The following is a 25,159-nucleotide window of genomic DNA, read 5'->3' on the forward strand; positions in this document are numbered from 1 at the left end:
CATCATAGAAATTCAAAATTTCTTAACCCAGGGCCAGTAGATATAGTCCCTTGATACGGGCAGAGGAACAGTGAGATCCCTGCATCCCCCATGGAATGATCACTAAGCGGTTCTGAGTAGAGCCAGGAGTGGCCCTAAAGACAACTGTGCAACCTCCCAAAAAATGTTATCAGTCCATTTAGCTTTTAGGGAAAATCTACATTAGTTTCACTAACAAAAACATATTTGATGAGGATTTTTATTTTATGAGAAACAAATACTTATATATTACACCTGGATTCTATCCCTGGCACACATTATAGTTCTCCAAGCCCTCTCAGGAATTATCCCTGAGTGCAGAGCCAGGAGTAAGCCCTGAGCATCGCCAGATGTGGTAACAACAAAACACCCAAGGGGCTAGAGCACTAACACAGCAGGCAGAACTTTTATTTTGTACACAGCCAAACCAGATTGGATCCCTGGCACCTCATGTGATCTTCCAAGCCCCACCAGAAATGATATCTGAGTGCAGTTGGGAATAAACCCTGAACACCACCAAGTGTGGTACTAAATCTTAAAAAAACAAAAAATTATATTGAGGCCAGTAAGATAGTACAGTGGGTAGGACATTTGCCTTGCTTATGATAGACCCAGGTTAAATTCCTAGCACTACATATGGTCCCCAAACACTGCTAGGCTAGGAGTAATCCCATATCTGAGTGCAGAGTCATGAGTAATCCCCAAGCATCATCATGTGAGACCAAAAAAAAAACAAAACCCCAAATACGATACAGTACAAAAACAAAAATCTATGCTTATCAATTTAGAAACTGTGGGGAGAAAGTTTTTTATATTTTATTATTTTTGAGTCATCCTGAGTAGTACTCAGCTACTCCCATCAGGTGCTGAAGACTGAACTTGAGGCTCCCAGGCAAGGCGTGCACTCAGCTACTTGAGTTATCGCCCAAGACCACAAAAGTCCATTGCTAATAGATGTCAGGAGTATTTAAGTGTTGTATGAAAGAAATACTCTTCAATTTTTAAAATTTGAATCATTTAAATCAGCAAATCTGGTTCATTTCAGCTCCTACAGCATGGACTCCTACAGGACTGCTATAGACCAAGGCCACTTCAGGTTTTCAGCCTTCTCACACTGCAATGACCAGGTGGAAGGATACATGCTGCATCAAACTTTAAATTTTACCATCTCCTCGTGTTTCTTGACACTGACACTGATATGCTTTTGCAAGGCCTGAGGGCTGAAGATTCTTGATTCCCTCAATTCTATGAGGCTTATTTAAGTGACACTAAGTAGAGGGCACTTCAAGTGGCAAGAAACAATGAAGACAAAGAAGCAAGAAATGTTGTCTTTATTGAACAATTCTGACTCAAAATGACAGCCTAAGGAGGAACTGGGGTGGGAAAGCTTTCAAGGAAGTACAAAATAAGCTTATTACTTCACGAAAAATCACAATATATTTGTGAAAATTAGAATTTTGGAAAACCTGTACTACAAACATGAATCCCCTCATTTAAAGGTATTTCTTGTAAGATTGATAGTGATAAAAACAACTGCAGGATTTTCTTAGGGTTGGAACAAGATGGACGGGGATAGACACACACACACACACACACACACACACACACACACACACACTACCATACCATCAGTGCTCAGGGGACTCTGCAATGCCAGTAACTAAACCTATGTATCCTCAAACAGAGCATGCACTCCAGTCTCCTGAGATCTATCTCCACTAGCCCCAAGTGTAATTTTTTTGTACTATAAAAGGAAGTGTGGCAACCTGAAATTATCTAAAAAAAAAAGAAAGAAATTATGTAAGTCTTTAAATCAGTATCTTCCCAAGGATTACACAGATTACAAAATTATGCATGAAGAAAACATTAAGGTATAAAACAAACCAATATTTCACATAATTAAATATGAAAAGTTCACCTATATCATTTCAGATTCTACACAGCAACTAACATTTTAAAATTTACTACTTGCAGGTCAGGATGATTCAAAGGGCTACAGTACATGTCTTCAATGATACAATATAGTCCCCTAAAATACATTGGGTGTGACTCTCAAGCATCATTCTGAAAGTAGTGCTAAGCACCTCCAGGTACAGATCAAGAATCAAAGAAAATATAACCACTAATCTGCGTTGGATATGGTATAAATAACATATTTAAAGAAAGCTTGGTCAATAAATAAATATAAGAAGGAAAAATAAATAAATAAAATTATGGAAAAACATAAAAAAAAGAAAGCTTGGGAGATAGCACAGGAGTCAGGGTTACATGCTTTGCACGCTAAGGACTCCAATTTGAAGCCCTAGCAACACACTCTCCTCTACCCACCGAGGCCCCAAAGCATTTCAGGCATGATCTTATTGGCCCCCAGGCAACATCTTCAGACCTATCCAGTATAAACTGTCCGGCCTACCTGACTGTCATCAGTTGTCCTAGGGTCCCCTGAGACCAATCTGGGAAGTCTCTCTCAAAAAAATAATAGCCACAATTATCTAAACTATCCCTCCTTTTACCAAAAACCTGTCTGAGATTAACTCATCTTCATAACTTTAACAAAACAACATAACGCAAGAATGAGTGTAGAAGCAGATATGAGAACAAGGCTATCATCTTTTCAGTCAATATTAAAAGTTTGTAAAATGTAAAACACAAATAGCATGCCACTAGGATCAAAATCGTCATGAGGATTGGTGTTAGGAATCGAAACAGAAGCCTCATGCTGCAAGACAAGTGGCCCTACCATTGAGCCATTCACAATAAATGAATAAACAGCTTTAAGTTTTTCCAGTTTTAATATCTGAATGGTAAAATTATTTTCTTTTCTTTTCTTTTTTCATTTTATTGAATCACCGTGAGATAGTTACAAGCTTTCATATTTGGGTTACAATCACACAATGATCAAATACCCATCCCTCCACCAGTGCACATTCCTACCCATCCCTCCACCAGTGCACATTCCCCACCAACAATATCCCTGGCATACCCCCCCCTTTCCCACCCTCCCCCTGCCTCCATGGCAGACAATATTCCCCATACTCTCTACTTTTGTAAATATATATATATGTATATATATATATATATAAAGCTCACATAGGAAAAGCCTCTTGTGGGGGCTGGAGAGAGAGCTCAAACAGCTGCTGTGCATTCTTTGAATGCAGATGACCTACATTCAATCCCTGGTACCACATGATCCCCAGAACGCCATAGGGAGTGATCCCTAGGCACTGAGCCAAGAGTAGTACATAAGCACTGCTAAGTATGATCCAAACACCAAATTTTAATTTAAATAAAAAGCAGTGCTCAGTACACTTCAGTGCAGTGCTCACTGGGAATCAGTTTATGTTCGCACATATCTGGTTGCAATATACTGGAGATCACACACTTTGTTGCAGCACTGAGGATCAGAAATGATAGGCACAAACTGCAAAGTAGTGTCAAGCATGTGCCAAAGAAGTTACAAGAAGAAGAGAATGCCAATCGGAAGGCAAACTAGAATGGACATGGGAGTACAACAGAATCAAGAGACCTTGCAGTGGACCCCTACAATACAGCAAGAACTACCTTGGTTCCTGATTACTCATTTTATGAGCAATCCCATGTGAAATAATCATACTACTCTTCTTGTCATTGTTTTACATTAAGCCCTCCTTATTAGCAGCACTGTAGCACTGTCCTCCCCTTGTTCATCGATTTGCTTGAGCGGGCCCAGTAACATCTCCATTGTAAGACTGTTACTGTGTTTGGCATATCTAATACATCACAGGTAGCTTGCCAGGCTTTGCCATACAGGTTAGATACTCTCGGTTGGGCTCTCCTGCTGATGAGAAAGTAGATTAGCTGCAAAATAAACTATTTAGCATCTGCCTGTGGGGCAGGCTTGAGTGGTGGTGGCAAACTTCGAAATTATGGTGTTGGGAAGGTATAATGGTGGTGGGATTGGTGCTGAAGTATTGAATGTAATCAATTACTGTGAACAACTTTATGAAAATAAAATTTTTTATTTTTTTTAAGTATATCACCGGGGCTGGAGCAGTAGCACAGCGGATAGGGCATTTGCCTTGCACACAGCCAACCCCAGTTCAATTTCCAGCATCCCATATGGTCCCCCAAGCACCGCCAAGAGTAATTCCGAGTGCATGAGCCAGGAGTAACTCCTATGCATCACTGGGTGTGACCCAAAAAAACAAAACAAAAAAAAAAAAAGTATATTACCATCTGCTAATAAGATTACTGCCTAGAAATAGTGGGATGAGGATGATGAAATACTGAATAAAAGCTAAAATGTGCAAGGTTTCATAGGTATTATAGCGAAGCAAAACATAAATAACATAAATTCATCATGTTAGCCATTTTAAAGCATACATTTCTGTAACATAACATATATTCCCAATATTCACATTATTATACAATAAACAGCTCCATAATTTTTCATTGTTTCCATCTTAAACTCTGTAGTAGAGTATTATCTCAGGAGCACTGCCACTGGGATTCCAAGTGCCATATTGTGCTCAACTGCCAATGTACCACAACTGAACTGCGAGATTCAGATATCACAGGAATGAGGGAAGGGGGGGGATTGATATACCATATTTCATTAACGCTAAGGCCCACATATTGTCGTCTTAGCTCACATTATGGAAAATACCATTCACATTCCTTTAATTTTTACCTTAACTCTTAAAATATTCTCAGTGATTTCTCAAACCAAAGTTACCTCTTGCTGTTGTTGCTATGGATCGACAAGGAACATGCAACAGTGTCGGGGACTAAACTTCAAGGTCTCTTATAAGAAGGCCTAGGATCCACCATTAAGTATGTGCTCAACCACTTAAGTAACAAGTCTGGCCCAACCTGAGGTTAGAAAACCAAACGAAATGTGCAGAACCCACACCCAGCAATGTTCAGGCGTTACTCCTAGTTCTGCACACAAGAAGTACTCCTTAAAGGAATAGACAAGACCTTTCAGTATCTGTATTGCAAACCACCATGGCCAAAAGAAGAGAGGAGAGAGAAGAGAGGAGGCAGGAGAAGAGAGTAAAAAGGAGAGGGGGTGGGGGGAGAGGGGCAGAAGGAGGGAGGAGGGAGCAGGGGAAACACGATGACATAATATTTCTTGATGGTGGTGGCTGTTTTTTGGAAATAACTACCTAGTTACTCTTCCAAAGTTAATTAAGATTTCTAGTCTGCACAGATGTTAGAAATGTACTCTCTCCAGTTTTAGAAATAGTACACACATATATTTTAAACACATACATACTTCCCTCCTTATAAATAGCAGCATATTGGATATAAACTATTTTGTCTCATTTTTATTACTTACTAATATATCTTGATGAGCTTTCTCATGAGTTCATAAACTTCAGAACAAGATAAATAGCTCAAAGGGCTGAAGCATAACACTGGGGTGCAGAGGCCCTGGGTTCACTCCCAGCACTGCGTGGTCCTATTCTGCATTCCATTGTCAAGCATCTCTGGAGTGGTGCTAATGGCCCCCATTAAATCAGTTGAGCCTCAGTAAATCTGAAACAATTACTTCAGAAAGCTGTCCCAGAGACCCCTGAGCACTACTTAGGAACTCCCTTCCCCAAAAATATACAACTTCTTCATTCTCTTCCAACTGTAGAATGCACTCACTCTATTAATGCTTATGCATGTCTTCTTTCCCAAATAATTCTGATCTGGACCCAAACAAATGCTTATGTGACCTATACTTTGGCTCTCTGAACTCAGACATCCCAAGTAAATAAATAGAATAAAGAGGTAAAAGAAAAAGCTCTGTAAGAGTTAATCAGGATCATTCAAGGCACCAGAAGTAGAGTATGACTTCTGGGTCTGAGAGACAGATCAAAGGGCAATCCCCTAAAATGCAATTACAACAACAATCTGTCCATGTTTCCCTTTGATCAGTATTCTTTCATGATGTCCTAGGTTTTGTTGCTGGAAGGGGGAGGAGTTTGGGTCACCCATCTTACTGGGGACTTACTCCTGGCTATGCTCAGGTGACCATATGCAGGGCCTTGGTCTACAGACAACCTGTCAGCCTTTATTTTTCTTTTAAAAGGCAGTACTTATTTTTCCCCTTCCCACTCTTTGTGGGAAGGGTCTACATACTAACTGTGATGTTCACCTGGTTCTACTTTTGGCTGCAGTGCTCACATGTCATGTTGTGGTGCTCAGGGGGATTGCACAGTTGATTGTAATGTTCACTAGTTCTGGCATTGGGAATTCCCATGGCAACATTGCAGGGGTAGCCTTCAGCAATGCAGGGTGGTACAAGGACTAAGCTCTCAGCTTCATGCTTGCAAAGCAGTTATTCTACCACCTGAGTCAACTTCCTGGGGCCCTGTTATGTCCTAAATCTGATGTGAAGATTTTTAACTGAAGTCTTTCAAAAAGTTTTATTTGAAAACAGTATCACCCCAACATAGAAAGTAATAAAACATCAGCAAAATTAGAGATTACACCTTACTGGTATAACATATTTCATGGGTTGAACAGTCCCGAGTTATATGGCAACGGTGCTCAGATTTTTTAGATTTGTTTCCCTTTTAAATGATGGAGAGAGGCTGGGGCAATACTTGGTGGTATTCATAGGCTACTCTTGGCTTAGTGCTCAGGAACTATGTGGTACCAGGGATCAAACCTACGTTAGCCACATCTGGCACCACATATGGTCTCTGCCCCAAGTATAAACAAGGAGAATCCCTGAACAGAGCCAAAAGTAAGCCTTGAGCATCAATGGGTGCAGCCAAAAAAATAAAATCAAAGCCAAATGTATAAAACTTATGAAGAAAAGACACTCTAATTCAAGAAGACTGGGACCCAGAATTTTACTCTATAGTATCTCTCTTGCAAAGTCTGTCTCATCCTCCTCCAGTTTTAGCTCACCATTATACCACCAGAGAACATTTATAGTTCAACAACTAAAAAAAAAAATCCTTGCGATGCAAATTTTGAAAGAAATGAGACAACACAAGCAGCAATTTTACTAGTTTGCTTTTGTTTTGTTGTGTTTTGGGATCACAACCAGTAATGCTCAGGGCTTAGTCCTGCACTCAGGAATTACCCTGGTGGTGCTTGGGGCATCATATGGGATGCTGGGATCTTACTAGCTGTATTATCTTTCCCACCCCCAATAGGAATTTGGATATTTTGGTTTTTTTGCGGGGGAGGAAATGAGGGGGAAGGATGGGAAGGAAGGGAGCACGCCTGTTGATGTTCAAGAATCATATGGGAAACTGGGGATTAAAGCCAGGTCCACCACCTGCAAGGCAAGTGCCTTATCCACTGTACTATCTCTCCGGTCCAGCCCCTACAAGTTTAGTTTTTAAAATTAGTTCTTAGCGCCAAAACTTAGGGTTAGTATATGCTTGACATATAAATATAAAAATCCTGTGAAACATGTAATAATATGATCAAAATATATATTCATGTTTTATATGAAAATAAAATACTAAAACTAATGTCATTATTTTAAGTGAAGAACTCATTTTGCTTGAATTTTATAGATAAACACCAAACTATCCTCCTATACAAACAGGCATTAAGATAAAATAAAATGTCTATTTAAAGTTTTTTTTAATCAGCCCATATCAAAATAATAAATATACACATTTACTTAACAGAAAACTTACCCTGTAACATTTTAAGTACAGTCCTTAAAAAAAAAAAAATCATATCAATCCTCACCAGGAACTCCTGGTTTTGGTCTACAATCTTTGCATAACCAAAGTGTACTTGGATAGGCTTTCAAGGCAGCCTAAGCTATCTTGGAAAAAAAGCTAAAAATATACTTCATTGGCAGGACTGCAGATGCCCCTGCGGATAAGCAAAAATGGTTGTAAGCAACAAGGACTATAATAGAAAGGATGTCTGTATTTCACCTAAACAGAAAAAGGACCTACAAAACAAATAATTTAATTTTCTTAGAAAACACTACTTCAAGAAATAAAAGAGGACACTAGGAAATGGACACATCTCGTGTTCAAAGATAGGGAGGATTAACATTATCAAAATGGCAAAACTGCCTAAAGCACTATACAAATTTAATGTGGTCCCTACCAGGATACTCATGACATTTTTCAAAGAAATAGACAAAACATTCCTGAAATTCATATGGAACAATAAAAGCCCACAAACAGATAAAGCAATCATTGGGGAAAAGAAGATAGGTGACATAACCTACCCCAACTTCAAACTGTACTACAAAGCAGTAGTAATTAAGACAGCATGGTACTGGGCTAGAAACAGACCTGAAGACCAGTGGAACAGAGTTGAATATTCTGTCACAGACCCCCAAATATATGACCACTTAATCTTTGACAAAGGAGCAAGAAATGTGAAGTGGAACAAGGAAAGCCTCTTCAACAAGTGGTGCTGGGAAAACTGGATAGCTACCTGCAAAAAAATGAACTCTGACCTCTGTCTAATGCCAGGCACAAAAGTCAGATCAAAGTGGATTAAAGACCTCAATATCAGACATGAATCCATAAGGTACACAGAGGAAAATGTAGGTAGAACTCTCCACGACACTGAAGCTAAAAGCATCATTAAGGATGAAACAGAGGTCAGCACTGATCATGCAAGTGGAAGCAAATATAAACAAACGGGACTACATCAATTTAAGAAGCTTCTGCACTTCAAAAGAAACAGTGACCAAAATACAGAAAGAGCCCACAGAACGGGAAAGAATATTTACCCAATACCCATCTGATAAAGGATTAATATCCAGGATATACAAGACACTAATAGAATTGTCCAAGAAAAAAACCTCTAACCCCATCAAAAAATGAGAAGAAATGAACAGAAGTTTCCTCAAAAAAGAAATACAAATGGTCAAAAGGCACATGAAAAAATGCTCCACTTCACTAGCCATCAGGGAGATGCAAATCAAAACAACAATGAGGTATCATCTCACACCACAGAGACTGGCACACATTCAAAAGAACAAAAGCAACCAGTGCTGGCTTGGATGTGGGGAAAAAGAGACTCTCTTTCACTGTTGGTGGGAATGCCCACTAGTACAGCCTTTCTGGAAAACAATATGGAGTGTCCTTCAAAAACTAGAAATTGAGCTTCCATATGACCCACAATACCACTTCTGGGAATATATCCTGAGGATGCAAAAAAGCACAGTAGAAATGACATCTATATCTATGTTCATTGCAGCCACAATAGCCAAAATCTGGAAACAACCCAAGTGCCCTAGAACAGATGACTGGTTAAAGAAACTTTGGTACATCTACAAATGGAATACTATGCAGCTGTTAGGAGAGATGAAGTCATGAAACCTGCTTATAAATGGATAGACATGGAAAATAACATGCTAAGTGAAATGAGTCAGAAAGAAACGAATAGACATAGAAGGACTGCACTCATTTGTGGAATATAAAACAACATAACATGAGACTGACACCTAAGGATAGTAGATACACGGGACAGAAAAACTGTTCCATAGCAGGAAGCCTGTCTCATGAACAAAGGGGAGAAGGCAGCTGGAATAGAAAAGGGATCACTAAGGAAAAGATGGCTTGAAGAACCGGTCAGGATAGGAGATGTGTCTAAAAGTAGATAAAGGACCAAACATGATAACTTCTCAGTGTCTGTACTGCAAACCATAATGCCCCAAAAGCAGAGAGATAGTATGGGGAATATTGTCTGCCATGGAGGCAGGGGGAGGGTGGGAAAGGGCTGGTACACCAGGGATATTGGTGGTGGGGAACGTGAACTGGTGTGTGATTGTAACCCAAACATGAAAGCTTGTAACTCTCACACGGTGAATCAATAAAATTTTTTTTAAAAATTTCAACAAACTACTAGCAAATAGAATCCAACTACTCATCAAAAAGATCATACACCATGACCAAGTAGGATTCATCCCAGGGATGCAAGGATGGTTTAACATTCGGAAATCAATCAACATAATCCACCATATCAACAAAAGAAAAGATAAAAAGCATATGATCATATCAATGATGCAGAGAAAGCATTTGATAAGATCCAGCACCCCTTTATGATGGAAACCCTAGCCAAAATGGGTATAGAGGGGACCTTCCTCAACATAATTAAAGCCATCTACCACAAGCCTACAGCAAGCATCATCCTCAATGGGGAAAAACTGAGAGCCTTCCCTCTAAGATCAGGGACGAGACAGGGATGCCCACTCTCTCCACTGCTGTTCAATTTGGTACTGGAAGTACTTGCAATAGCGATTAGGCAGGAAAAAGATATTAAGGGCATTCAGGTAGGAAAGGAAGAAATCAAGCTCTCACTATTCGCAGATGATATGATACTCTACTTAGAGAACCCAATAACTTCCACCAAAAAACTCCTAGAAACAATTGACTCGTATAGTAAAGTTGCAGATTATAAAATCAATACCCAAAAGTCCATGGCTTTCCTATACGCAAACAGTGAGAGAGAAGAAAGCAACATGAAAGAAACAATCCCATTCACAATTGTGCCCCAGAAAATCAAGTACCTTGGAATCAGCTTAACTAAGGAAGTAAAGGACCTGTACAAAGAAAACTACAAAACGCTACTTCAGGAAATAAAAGAGGACATGAGGAAATGGAAAGATATCCCCTGCTCATGGGTCGGGAGACTTAACATTGTCAAAATGGCAATACTACCGAAAGCATTGTATAAATTCAATGCAATCCCTATAAGGATACCCATGACATTCTTCAAAGAAATGGAGCAAACACTCTTGAAATTTATATGGAACAATAAGCCCCCACGAATAGCTAAAGCAATTCTTGGGAAAAAGAAAATGGGAGGAATCAACCTCCCGAACTTCAAACTGTACTACAAAGCAGTAATAATTAAAACAGCATGGTACTGGAACAAAGGCAGAACTGCAGACCAATGGAACAGGGTTGAATACACTGACATCTCTCCTCAATCATATGCTCATCTAATCTTTGATAAAGGTGCAAGTAATGTGAAGTGGAGTAAGGAAAGCCTCTTTAATAAATTGTGTTGGCATCACTGGACGGTTACATGCAAAAAAATAGGCTCAGAACTCTGCCTAACACCATGTACAAAAGTAAGATCAAAATGGATTAAAGACCTCAACATCAGACCAGAAACCATAAGGTACATTGAAGACAAAGTTGGCAAAACCCTCCATGACATTGAAGCTAATGGTATCTTCAAAGATGCCACGCCACTGGCCGAGCAAGTGAAAACAGAGATAGATAAATGGGACTATCTTAAACTAAGAAGCTTCTGCACCTCCAAAGAAACAGTGACCAAAATACAAAGACAGTCTACAGAATGGGAAAGGATATTCACCGAATACACATCTGACAAGGGGTTGATATCCAGGATATACAAAATACTGGTTAAACTCTACAAGAAGAAAACATCCAACCCCATCCAAAAATGGGGCAATGAAATGAACAGAAACTTTCTCAAAGAAGAAATCCGAATGGCAAAAAAGCACATGAGAAAATGCTCTACATCATTAATCATCAGGGAGATGCAGATCAAAACCACAATGAGATACCATCTCACACCTCAGAGACTGGCCCACATTCAAAAGAACAAAAGCAACCAATGCTGGCGTGGATGTGGCGAGAAAGGGACACTCCTTCACTGTTGGTGGGAATGTCCACTGGTTCAGCCCTTCTGGAAAACAGTATGGACGATTCTCAAAAAATTAGAAATTGAGCTCCCATTTGACCCAGCAATACCACTCCTGGGAATATATCCCAGAGAGGCAAAAATGTATAGTCGAAGTGACATCTGCACTTGTTTGTTCATTGCAGCACTCTTTACAATAGCCAGAAACTGGAAGAAACCTGAATGTCCAAGAACAGATGACTGGTTAAAGAAACTTTGGTACATCTACACAATGGAGTACTATGTAGCTCTTAGAAAAGATGAAGTCATGAAATTTACATACAAGTGGTACAATATGGAAAGTATCATGCTAAGCGAAATGAGTCAGAAAGAGAGGGATAGACATAGAAAGATTGCATTCATCTGGGGGATATAAAGTAACAAAGTATGAGATTAATACCCAAGAATAGCTGAGATCAGCACCAGGAGGATTACTCCATAACTTAGAGGCCAGTCGGGTATCCTAGAGGAAAGGGCAGTTCAGATAGAGAAGGGAGCACCTAATAAAGGATGTTTGGAGGATCCTCCCAGGAGGGGAGATGCATGTCGAAAGTAGACTATGGACTGAACATGTTTGCCACTCAATGCCTCTTTTGCAGACCACAACACCCAAAAGGAGAGAGAGAACACAGGGGATTGCCCTGCCACAGAGACAGGGGGGATGGGGGGATGGGGGTGGGAGGGATATTATCCATGGTGGTGGAAGATGGGCACTGGTGGAGGGATGGGTATCTGATCATTGTATGATTGAAACCAAAGCACAAAAAATTGTAAATCTACAACTTTAAAAAAAATAAAATAAAATAAAGGGAAAAAAAATTTTAAAAAAATAATTTAATTTTTTAAATTTAAAAAATAATTTAATTTTTAAATGATCAAATAATTTATTTTTTTAAATGATCTGTACAAAAGTATGGAATAGGGAAATGGCCTCTATTACAAAAAATAAATAAATAAATAAACCAGTAAAAACAGTCCTTATAAACACAGGCAAGAAAGGTCACACTACTTCAAACAAAGCAATCCAGCTCTACTGGATTGGCAAGGAGAGTCTAAGAAAGACCCCCTCAGGAACACACCAATTATGTAAAACTCTCCAGACTCATAGCAATCTGAAGAAAGCTAACCTCCTATACCAGGCTCCATGAAAGAGAGAAAATTATCCAAGTGAACTCTATAATTTACAGATAAGAGTGGTGCTAAACTGGAATGAAATTTTTTAAGTTAAAATATTCTTCCCTGGGGGTATGGTGCCGCCAGCAGGTCAATCTGTAACTGTGAGGGGAGTGCATCAGCAGACTCATGGCGCCTTCAGACTTCCAGATACCCCAAAATTGCTGCTGTGCCTTTGGCCAGACCCCAAAAACTTGGGGCAAAGTTTACCAAGAAAGTAAATGGCCAAAAGTTAGGTATGTGGGAAACACACCCACAAACCACCTCCAGCTCAGATATATAATTGGAGGCAAGGCCTCTTTGGTTCCTGATTGAACTGCTTAATGGACATGATCCCAGAGACTCAGAAACAAATCTCAGAACCCAGTGGCTTTAGGTAGAAATGCGTCTGGTCTCTGCAGTAGGCTACCAGTGCTGGGCCAACCCAGGTGGGAATAGGTTTCATGCCTTGGCCTGTTCCCCCTGGCGGCCCAGTGGCCACCATCCGTCTGAGGCCACTGGATAGTCAGTCACATTTGGGCCCCCAGTGACGAGACACACAGGGCCTCACGGGATGGGGGTGGAGCCGGGCTTGTCCTCCCCACCCCAACGAGACCCCAAGTCATCGCCCACGAATGGCCTCTGGCTCCTATCAAGCTGCTTAACGGCCATGATCCCAGAGACTCAGAAACAAATCTCAAAACCCAGTGGCTTTTGGCAGAAATGCATCCGGACTCCACAGTACGTTACTATCGCCGGGCCACCCCAGGGAGGAAAGGGAGTTGTCCCTCCGCCTGCTCCCTCTTGGCGACTTGGTGGCTGTCATCCTCCAGAGGCCATTGGACAGTCAGGCTTGGGCCCGCAGTGACGAAACTTGTTGGGCCTCACGGGATGGGGGGGTGGGGGTGGAGCCGGGCCTGTCCTCCCCACCCCAACGAGACCCCAAGTCATCGCCCACGAATGGCCTCTCTGGCTCCTGATCAAGCTGCTCAACGGCCTTGATCCCAGAGACTCAGAAACAAATCTCGAAACCCAGCAGCTTTTGGCAGAAATGTGTCCGGACCCCACAATAGGTTACTGTTCCTGGGCCACCCCAGGGGGGAATGGGTGCTGTCCCTCCGCCTGCTCCCTCTTGGCGACTTGGTGGCTGTCATCCTCCAGAGGCCATTGAACAGTCAAGCTTGGGCCCGCAGTGACGAAACTTGTTGGGACTCATGGGATAGGGGGGTGGGGGGGGGGGGGGGGGTGGAGACGTACCTGTCCTCCCCACCCCAACGAGACCCCAAGTCATCGCCCACGAACGGCCTCTCTGGCTCCTCATAAAGCTGCTCAACGACCATGATCCCAGAGACTCAGGAGCAGATCTCGAAACCCAGTGGCTTTTGGCAGAAATCCCTCCAGATTTAAGTGTTAAAATTTCGGAATTTCAAAACCACATGGCCCTACTGCAGCCACACGACATCATATGTTATTCATAACCAGCAATAGAACACAAATTGTCTATTGTTGCCTTTTCAGCAGATCTGAGTGTTGGGGTAAAATCTCAAATAATGGTGGGTCTGGTGTCGAAATAGTGAATGTGATCAAAGTAGAGAGAGAGTAATGTGGAAATCATCTGCCCCACAGGCAGGGGGAGGGTGTGGGGTGGGGGTATACTGGGATTTTTGGTGGTGGAGAATGGGCACTGGTGAAGGTACGGGTGTTTCATTGTATGACTGAGACTTAAACCCGAAAGCTTTGTAACTGCTCTCACGGTGATTCAATAAATAAAATTATAAAAAATTTGTTTTGGAAAAAAAAAAGTAAGGTGGAACTCATGCACAATTCAATCAGCTAATCAGTGGCTGAATAAATAGCAGTACTCCTACAAAAAAATAAATAAATAAAATATTCTTCCCTTGGGGCTGGAGCAATAGCACAGCGGGTAGGGCGTTTGCCTTGCATGCGGCCAACCCGGGTTCGATTCCCAGCATCCCATATGGTCCCCTGAGCACCGCCAGGGGTGATTCCTGAGCGCAGAGCCAGGAGTAACCCCTGTGCATTCCTGGGTGTGACCCAAAAAAGCAAAAAAAAAAAAAAAAAGAAATATTCCTCCCTTAAAAATAAAAACTGAAAACACAGCAGCAATTTTGGGAAAGCAATTAATAAGTATGTTAATTATAATCCCTTGTATTATGACATCTGAGATAAATGAATGGGAGCTAAGTAAAGGCCTTTTAAATTAAACTTACCTATCCAAAAAAGTATAATATGAAATAAAAACAGAGTAAAAAAATTATTTAATGAGATTTTTTAAATTATGTTACTTCATCCCTACATAAACTGAGAAATAAGTTTCCTAAGATTGCAGTACTAGATAATAATGCAATTAAGAACTTTGAGGTATAGTTGCACTATATTAACCTAACTTCCTGAATTGAGCAATACTCATTTCTTCAACTATAAAAATATTTCACAGACAAATGAACAACTAATTGCAATTTTTTCCACCCTTAACTCGAAAAAGTGTATTGAGATCAAGAAAAAAAAATAAATTTAGATACACAGCACAGCGGTAGGGCATTTGCCTTGCACGCAGCCGGCCCAGCTGAGCCGGTTCGATACCTCCACCCCTCTGGGGGAGCCCAGCAAGCTACCAAGAGTATCTCACCCACACAGCAAAGCCTGAAAAGCTACCCATGATGTATTCAATATGCAAAACACAGTAACAAGAAGTGTCACAATGGAGACGTTACTGGGCCCGCTCAAGCAAATAGATGAACAATGGGAGGACAGTGCTACAGTGCTACATGACCAAAAATGAATAGATATACCCCAAGAGGAAAACAAGTAAAATTTGTTAAATACTATTAAGTATATGAAGAACTTGATGGCATGAACTCACCTCACTAGCTTCTGTATATTACTAATTAAGACACGTGAGGAGTTAAACACTTTTTGTTAACAGAGACAAACACCTCCAAGATCATGTTCTGCTACTTCCCCTTTGACTAGACACTGCTAAACATTATAGAGCAAAATAAAACAAGACTATTGAACAGATTACACCTATGCAAAAAAAAAAATCAGTGAGAAAAAAGGCAACTGAATTTATTTGAATAAAGGTATTAAATTCTATAGTAAATAAACAAAACCCTGTAGGGCAGGGTCCTTCTCTTTTGCTCACAGGGTCCAAAGGATTTAGCAGTGCTAAGCTTTCAACAACAAAAGCTCCAAAACCCAAGTCCTATTCTCTCCCCAACCCACTCACCTTCAAGTCTCAAGTTTCTCATACTTTTCCATCTCAACTATCACCATCTTCTCTTGCTGCAATAAACTCCAAATTGTACTTTCTACTTCAATACTTTCTCCATTCAAAAAGTCGAAGGTTCTTTTCAAACCATCAATCAGAACATGACTACAAATGAGATCAGACTTACCTAGTGGCAACCAAAGACTTCAAATAAATTCCTAACTCCTCACATTGACCCACAAAACCCACCTTCCGGACCTAGCCTGCCTCCTCTCACTATTCACTAGGACTCAGCAACATTATCTTCCTTTCAGCTACTTTACTCACCAATCCTTCCTCATCTCAGGCCTTTTTGTCCTTTAACATCTGCCAGTAATGTTCTTCCACACTCAGACGTGTAGTCACGGTCTCTCTCAGTTCAAATGTCATCTCCTGGGGCAGGTGTGATACTACAACAGGTAAGGTACTTGCCTTGCACGGAACCAACCCAGACACACCATATGGTTCTCTGAGTCCACCAGAAGTGATCTCTGAGCAAAGTCAAGAGTGATCCTTGAGCATAGCTAGTTGTACCCCGACTTTCAGCCCACCAAAAAAAAAGGGGGGGGACAAAGAAAAAAAGAAAACCAAATGTCATCTCCTTGAGGCCATAAAGAGAGTCCTTAGGAGCTTTCCCTGTATGTGAACAATCTAGTTTTGATACTTGAACCACATAAATTTTCCTGAGCACCACAAAGAATTAACCAGTAATACCCCCTGAACACTGCTGGGGTGACAGAAAAACAAACAAAATACAAAGAAAAAAATTTCCTTTAAAAGGACTTTCCCAATCACCTACAATGTAGACCATACCACTTACTTTCAATCTCATCACTTTATTTCTCTGTAGGTATGATCTACAACAGATTAATTTTTTATATTTACTCATATTGCCTTTCCTCCCTAGAATACAAACTCCATTTTAAAAAGTAAAGAAATAAGTAATGCATAGAACTTAAGTAAAGTTTAAACTTATGCCAAGGAACATAAAATCTATTTGAACTAAACAATAAGAAGTACATAATTATATCAATGTTCACAAAATTAATCTATAAAATCAGTTATCCCCAATCAATATTCAGTAAGCCAAATAAAAAACTTAACAAGACTTCATTTTGAGGCACATGAAAAAATGCTCTCCATCACTAATCATCAGGGAGATTCAAAACAACAATGAGATATCATCTCACACCACAGAGACTGGCACACATCAAAAAGAACAAGAGCAACCACTGCTGGCGCAGATGTGGGGAGAAAGGAACTCTCGTTGTTGGTGGGAATGCCGACTTGGTCCAGCCTTTCTGGAAAACAATATGGGCATTCCTCAAAAAACTAGAAATTGAGCTCCCATTTGACCCAGCACTTCCACTTCTGGGAATATATCCCAGAGGTGCAAAAAAGCAAAGGAGAAATGACATCTGCACCTGTATGTTCACTGCAGCACTGTTCACAATAGCCAGAATACGGAAAACAACCTGAGTGCCCAAGAACAGATGACTGGTTAAGGAAACTTTGGTAGAGCTACACAACGGAATACTATGCAGCTGTTGGGAAAGATGAAGTTACAAAATTTGCTTATAAGTGGATGGACATGGAGAGTATCATGCTAAGTAAAATGAGTCAGAAAGAGAGGGACAGACATGGAAGAACTGCTCTCATTTGTAGAATATAAAATAATGTAATATGAGGGGCTGGAACAATAGCACAGCAGGTAGGGCATTTGCCTTGCACACGGCCAACCCGGGTTCGATTCCCAGCATCCCATATAGTCCCCTTTGCACCGCCAGGAATAATTCCTGAGTGCAGAGCCAGGAGTGACCCCTGTGCATTGCCGGGTATGACCCAAAAAGCAAAAAAATAAAATAATAATAATAATAATATGAGACTAATACCCAAGGATAGTAGAGATAAGGGCCAGGAGGATCACTCCACTATGGGAAGCCTGCCTCATGTGCTGGGGGAGAAGGCAGCTGGGGTAGAGAAGGGATTACTAAGACTATGATGGTTGGAGGGATCCCTCGGGATGGGGGATGTGTGCTGAAAGTAGATAAAGGACCAAACATGATGGCCTCTCAGTATCTGTACTGCAAAACATAATGCCCAAAAGTAGAGAGACAATAAGAAGGAAACTGCCTGCCATAGAGGCAGGAGGTGGGGTAGGGTGTGGCAGGGGTGGCAGAAGGGATACTGGGAACATTGGTGGTGGGAAATGCGCACTGGTGGAGGGATAGGTGGTCCATCATTGTCTGACTGAAACCCAATCATGAAAGCTTTGTAACTGTATCCCACAGTGATTCAATAAAAAAAAATTCTTTTTTAATTTTACAGAATGATTTTAAGTTTAATACGATTACATAAATCAAAACTGCCCAATCCTAAAAAGTGGGATGAAGGCAGGGAAACAGTGTAAGAGAAAGAGAGTCCATATTTTATGTTTTTGACCTTGTCTGAATCCCAAGCACTTCATGCCACCCCCCCCCCCCCCCCGGCACCATCATGAAGGCCAAGGTAGTCAGTCCCCAGCACTGCAGAGCCTGAGCAGTACCACAGCCTCAGACCCGGCACTGAACCACTGCTCCTCTCAAATGAGAACTGCTAGGATTGGGTTCCTGCATGGCTTGAAAACCTTTCCCAACCCCAAAAAAGTCTAGGGGAAAAAAAAAGAGAAAGAACATGTGACCAACCCTACCAGTACAAAAATTATAAATCAACATTTAAAGAATATGGTACTACAAAATGAGAAATCAAGATAACATAATAGATTAGGAACAGTTCCAAACACACTTAGTAAATGATTAAATTTGCAAATCTAATCTGTGGGGCAATTACTAAGTAGTGCTTAATACAACTGACTATTTGGGAATAAAGGATGGCAAAACATGCACACATGTGGAGCCCCCTCAAAATATATCTTTCACTTTTTTTTAACCAGAAAAAATTCCAGATGGATAAAAAACAATAAGTCAAAATAGGAAGGTAGGGTGGTGAGAGGCATGGCAGAAATGTAGCTCAGTGGTACTGTTTTGTGTAAGGCCTGGATTCAACCCCCCTGAACTCCCTTCCCCAAAAACAAAAGCAATAAAATCACAGAAGTATTCAATTAAATCCTGGAAATTCGTTTGTTTTAAAAATAAAAAAAAGGCCACGGCCAGAGCAATAGTACACTAAGACACCTTGCCTTGCACATGGCTAACTCGGATTCAATTCCAGGCATCCTGTATGATGCCCTGAGCTCCACCAGGTGTGGCCCCAAAATGAAAAAACAAAAATAAATTGCACAAAGGTAACATTCATATAATAACTAAGTTCTCCTTCCATAACAACAGTGGTTATCAGTTCTTGGAGGGGTGGGGGAGGATACTGTTTCAAAAATACCCTGATATACAAGTATGTATACATTATTATTCTTTAAAAAAAAATAAGAACCAGGGGGTAATATAGGGGTTAAGGCAAATTTTATGCAATGTAGCCAAACCTGTTTGTATCCTCAGTACTGCACATGGTCTCCTGAAACTCCTGGGAGTGATCCCTGGTCCCAAACACACACACACACACACACACACACACACCCTGAAAAAATTAAATTTCCAATAGTGAGGGGCCAGAGAGAAGCATCACAGTAGGGCATTTGCCTTGCACGTAGCCAACCTAGATTGGATGCACGGCACTCCATATGGTCCCTGGGACCCAAAAAAGAATAATCTCTGAATACAAAGCCAGGAATCTGCCCTGAGCACCATCAGGTATGGCCCAAAAACAAAACTAAAAAAATTCCCAATAGTGAGTGATTAAAAAGCCAATGATAATATTTAAAAAAATTTTTTTTTGCAAAACACACAAATGATTCTCAGACCCAAGCAACTAGCTGCAGAGATGGCTCTAGACTTTACAATAGGCCATTTTCACTGGGCCAGTCTAGTTGGGGGCAGGTGCCATACATCCACCTGCCCTCGAGGAATCCTGGCAGCCACCATCTTCAAGAACTCAGCAAAAAGCTCCAGGTGTGGGTGGCAGTGGTGGGAAATGCCATGCCCTCCAGGACAGGGGAGGAGTTGGTCCTTCTCCTCCCCTCCCCCAATGGAACCCTGACATGACGCCCACACACAGCTACCATCTACTTAAGCTCCCACAGGGCCATGATCCAGAGATACACAAATGAATCTCGGACCCAAGCAACTTGCTGCACCAATCTCTCCAGACACTAATTATTAAAATTTTAGAATTCCTAGAGCATGCAGCCACTCTTGCAGTGATGCAACATTATATTATATCCATAACAAGCAATACATAACACATTGTCTAGCATTGCATTTTTGGCAGGTATGAGTGGTGGTGGGACTAGGCTCAAATATCGAAAGTAACCAAAGTAGAGAAAGAGAGTATTGTGCAAATTGTCTGCCACACAGGCAAAGGTATGCGGAATGGGGGAGGGGATACTGGGGACTTTGGTGGTGGAAAACATGCACTGGTGAAGAGATGGGTGTTTGATGATTGCATGATCAAAGCTCAAACATAAAAACTGCTACTGTACTTCATGGTGAATCAATAGAAAGAAAGAAAGAAAGAAAGAAAGAAAGAAAGAAAGAAAGAAAGAAAGGCCCTCCCGTTGATCATCGATTTGCTCGAGCGGGCCCAATAACGTCTCCATTGGAGACTTTGTTGTTACTGTGTCTGGCATATCGAATACTCTCGGTAGCTTGCCGGGCTCTCCGAGAGGGGCGGAGGAATCGAACTCGGGTCGGCCATGTTGGCCGCTTGTAAGGCGAACGCCCTACCAGCTGTGCTATCGCTCCAGCCCGGTGAATCAATAAAAAGGGGAAAAAATAAAAATAAAATAAAAAACTTTTTTGCATCTCTTTATTCAACTTCATACTGTACTATAGGTATTAAAATAGCATGGTACTGATATAAGGATAGACCCTCAAAACAATAGAATAGAAAATCCAGAGAAAGACCCTCAGGTATATAGTCAGTTAATCTTCGATAAAGGAGCAAAAACTATGAAGTGGAGGAAGGAAAGTCTCTTCAACAAGTGGTGGTGGGAAAACCAGTTGCCTATATGCAAAATATAAATAAAATCAGATCTGTGCCTATTACAATGCACAAAAGTCAAACTAAGAAGCCTCTGTCTGCATCTCAAAAGAACAAAGACCAGAATACAAAGACAGCCCACAGACTGGGAGAAATTATTTACCCACCACTCTTCTGACAAAGGGTTAATATCTAAGATGTATAAAGTATTAGTAAAATTAAGGGGGGAAAAAAGCATCCAAACCAACCCAAAAATGGGGAGAAGAGATGAACAGGAACTTCTTGAAAGAAGAAATACAAATGGAAAAAAAAAAAAAAGAAAAAGAAAAAATGCTCCATATCACTAACCACCAAGGAAATGCAAATCAAAACACAAAGTGATAACACCTCACAACACAGAGATGGCACTCATCAAAAAGAACAATAACCCAAGCACAAAAATTTGTAAGTCTACAACTGTACCTCATGGTGTTTCACTAATGAAAATTGAAAAAAAAAAAAAGAACAATAACCAGTGCTGGTGAGGATGTAAGAAAAAAAGGGATTCACATTCACAGCTGGTGGGAATGTCAATTGGTCCAGCCTTTGTGGAAGACAATATGAACATTCTTCAAAAATACTAAAAATTGAGTTTCCATATGAGCCAGGAACTCCATTCCTGGGAATATGCGAAAAGGGCCCAAAAGCACAATTAGAAAAGACATCTGGAAGCCTATATTCACTACAGCACCATATACAATAGCCGAAGTATGGAAACAAACCAAATGTCCACGAACAGATGACTAAATAAACTATATGTCTTTGTTCTATTTTGTTTTGTTTGCTCTTGGGGGCCACACTCAGGTACTCAGGGTTACTCCTGATTTTGCACTCCAGACTCAATCCATATTCTTCGAGACCATATGGGATGTGGAGGGCATCAAACACAAGTTGATTGCATGCAAGCCAAACCCCTTACCATCTATAAGTCCCTCCTGCCCCAAGAAACTATGGTATTGTCCCTGTTCCAGAGATTCATAAATAAATCTTGAAAGAGATCAACTAGTCACAAAAATTTCTGATACCCAGACCCTGCTGAGACCTCTAGGCAATCTCAGAGGGAGTTAGGCCAAGTTCCAGCCTTACCAAAGCCCGGCAGCCACACTCACACCCCAACAGTTGCAGCCATACCTCTGGCCAGACTGCTCAATTAAATATTCTGGAATGTTTTGGGGTCATACAACATCTCCAAACTCTATGAAACTAACATCCCAGGGGCTGAAGGATAGTACAACAGGTAGTATGTTTGCCTTGTATGCGGCTGACCCGGATTTGATTCCCAGCATCCCATATCATCCCCTGAGTACCGACAGGAGTAATTCCTGAGTCAAATCCAGGAGTAACCCCTGTGCATCGCTGGGTGTGACCCAAAAAGCAAAAAAATAAAAAATAAAAATCACTAACATCCTAGGAGGAGCACACCAGATGGGATGGGAGTGTAATGTAGAAGCCAACTAATTTGAACAGAAACATTAAACACAAAAAGCTTAACTTGCAACAGCTTAGTAAACCCTCAGACAAAGATTTAATGTCCCCATGATGAAATACAACAATCTTTATGAATTTTCTATAAGTACTATGGTACCTATACACAATGGAATACTACTCAGACCTAAGAAAAAAGGGAGTCCTGCAATCTGCTATAATATAGATGGATCTGGAGAGTATCATGTTGAGTGAAATCTGGAGAGGAACAGACTCAAAATGATGTTTCTTCTATGTGAGATAGGAGGAAATTTTATAGGGGAATATCAAGTGCACAGAAGCAAGAGAAACAGCAGAAAAACTGGTATTCAGTAGGATGCTGCCAGTAGGACAGACGTTGGGAAGGATAAGATAGGGAATACTAGGATAATGGTGTCAGGGGAAAAGTGCTTGCCACAGAGACAGGCTGGGGAGTGGAAAGGGAAACTGAGGACATTGGTGAAGGGTAGTGGGCACTGTGAAGAGACTGGTGTCAGAATAAAATAAGCCTGAAACTCATAGATATCCTTGTAACTTTGTAATTAATGGTGATTCAATTTAAAATAATTTGGTTGTTTGGGGATAGGTGAGGGGAGACTTACTACTCCAAGCAACTCAAGGCTGTGCTCAGGTCTTATTTTTGGCTCTGTGCTCAGGAATCATTCCTGATTGGGTTCCAGGAACCATACATAGTACTGGACATCAAACTTGGGTGAGCCACTTGAAAGTGCCTTATGCGCCCATTATCTCCCTAGCCCAATTGCTCTTTGAGGAATCCTTAGGATCCAATACAGGCCTTCACAAATGTAAAGCACCTGTTCTACAACTGAACTACCTCTCCAACCCCCACTTATTAAATTATTAAAATATTTTAATGTCAAATGTTTTAATTTATAATATTCAGTGTTAACTATAAGTATGGGCATATAGATATACCTATGTTAATATCTCCACTCTTCGACATTAGTTCTATCAGAGTAATCCACACTAGGAATCTATCCCTACAAAGTACTTGCACTAGTATACAAATTAAATGCACAAGGACCACAGTGATAGTACAGTGAGTAGGGTGTCTGTCTTGCATGCAGCCAACCTGGACTTGATCCCCAGCATCCCATATGGTTCCCTGAGTACCACAAGGAGTAATTTCTGAGTTCTGAGCATCGCTGGATGTGACCCAAAGCTACAATTCACTGTAGCTTTGCTTTCCAGGCAAAGCACTCAAAACCATACATGGTTTAAAGGCTGGAGCAATAGCACAGCGGGTAGGGTGTTTGCCTTGCACGTGGCCAACCCGGGTTTGATTCCTCTGTCCCTCTCAGAGAGCCCAGCAAGCTACAGAGAATATCATGCCCACACAGCAGAGCCTGGAAAGCTCCCCGTGGCATATTTGACATGCCAAAAACAGTAACAAGTCTCACAATGGAGATGTTACCGGTGCCCGCTCAAGCAAACTGATGAACAACAGGAGGACAGTGATACAGTGCTACAGTTTAAAAAAAAAAATTTTTTTTAATACATTAGTTTTGGGGGCTGGAGCAATAGCACAGCGGGTAGGGTATCTGCCTTGCACACGCCAACCCAGGTTCGATTCCCAGCATCCCATATGGTCCCCCGAGCACTGCCAGGAGTAATTCCTGAGTGCAGAGCCAGGAGTAACCCCTGTGCATCGCTGAGTGTGACCCAAAAAGAAAAAAAAAAAAGAATATGCCACACTTAGTAGAATACAACTAACAACTGAGAAGTGTCAACTTCTATGTAAGGGAGGCACACAGACTGGGAAGTGCTCAGGGTTTTACTCCTTCCTGGCTCTGCACTCAAGAATCACTCCCAATCGGGACCATATGGGATGATGGGGATCGAACACGGATTAGCTGCGTGCAAGGCAAATGCCCTAGTCGCTGGACTATTGCTCTGGCCCCTTTATTCACTATTGTATTTTAAATGCATTAAAATAATTAAAAGATTAAAATTTAAATTAAAATCATCCTTCTTCACTCATTAAATGGTTTTGTGGCACTAGAATAACTTACCCCACTTTCTGTTCCCTCCTCCTTTCTGTTCCTGCCTTTTAACCTTCCCTAATCCCCTACCCCCCCAGTGTTAATGGACTACATATACTTTCTACAGGTAGCTTATTTATAGTGTGCATATTTTGGACTATAACTCCTGGAAAGTACAAGTTTTGGTTTCATCCCAAATACATGTTACTGAATTTCAAACTGAATTAGAAGAACTTAAAGTAATACAAAGTAAACATCTTGGAACAAAAGTTCAAAGACACGATGATCAGTATTTAAAACAAACATTTCAATTTTTACAAATTTATATTCTAGTGCCAAAGGAAATGAACTGTCCAAAACAGAATACTTGAACTCTGAAGCAAAGTGTCCGAGGGCAAAAGTGAGAGCTAAAAGTATGGAAGGAAAAGAAATCTGTAACCACAAAGGTAGCCCTCAGAACAAATCTAAGAGTCAGGGACCAGTGACAGTTCAAAAGATTAGCGTACATGCTCTGTATTCAGGGGGCAAAGTTCGATCCCTAGCTCTCCCCGTGACT

At 41.0% G+C, this 25,159-nt stretch overlaps 1 protein-coding gene across 14 annotated transcripts in view; it reads right to left on the bottom strand.

Moving 5' to 3' along the window:
• Nucleotides 1-25,159, bottom strand: part of NCOR1 (nuclear receptor corepressor 1) — a 225,722-nt gene that overhangs the window by 189,569 nt on the left and 10,994 nt on the right. The window lies entirely within an intron of this gene.

The sequence above is a fragment of the Sorex fumeus genome, unplaced genomic scaffold (assembly GCF_029834395.1).
Source record: "Sorex fumeus unplaced genomic scaffold, SorFum_2.1 ptg000122l, whole genome shotgun sequence".
Lineage (NCBI taxonomy): Eukaryota > Metazoa > Chordata > Mammalia > Eulipotyphla > Soricidae > Sorex > Sorex fumeus.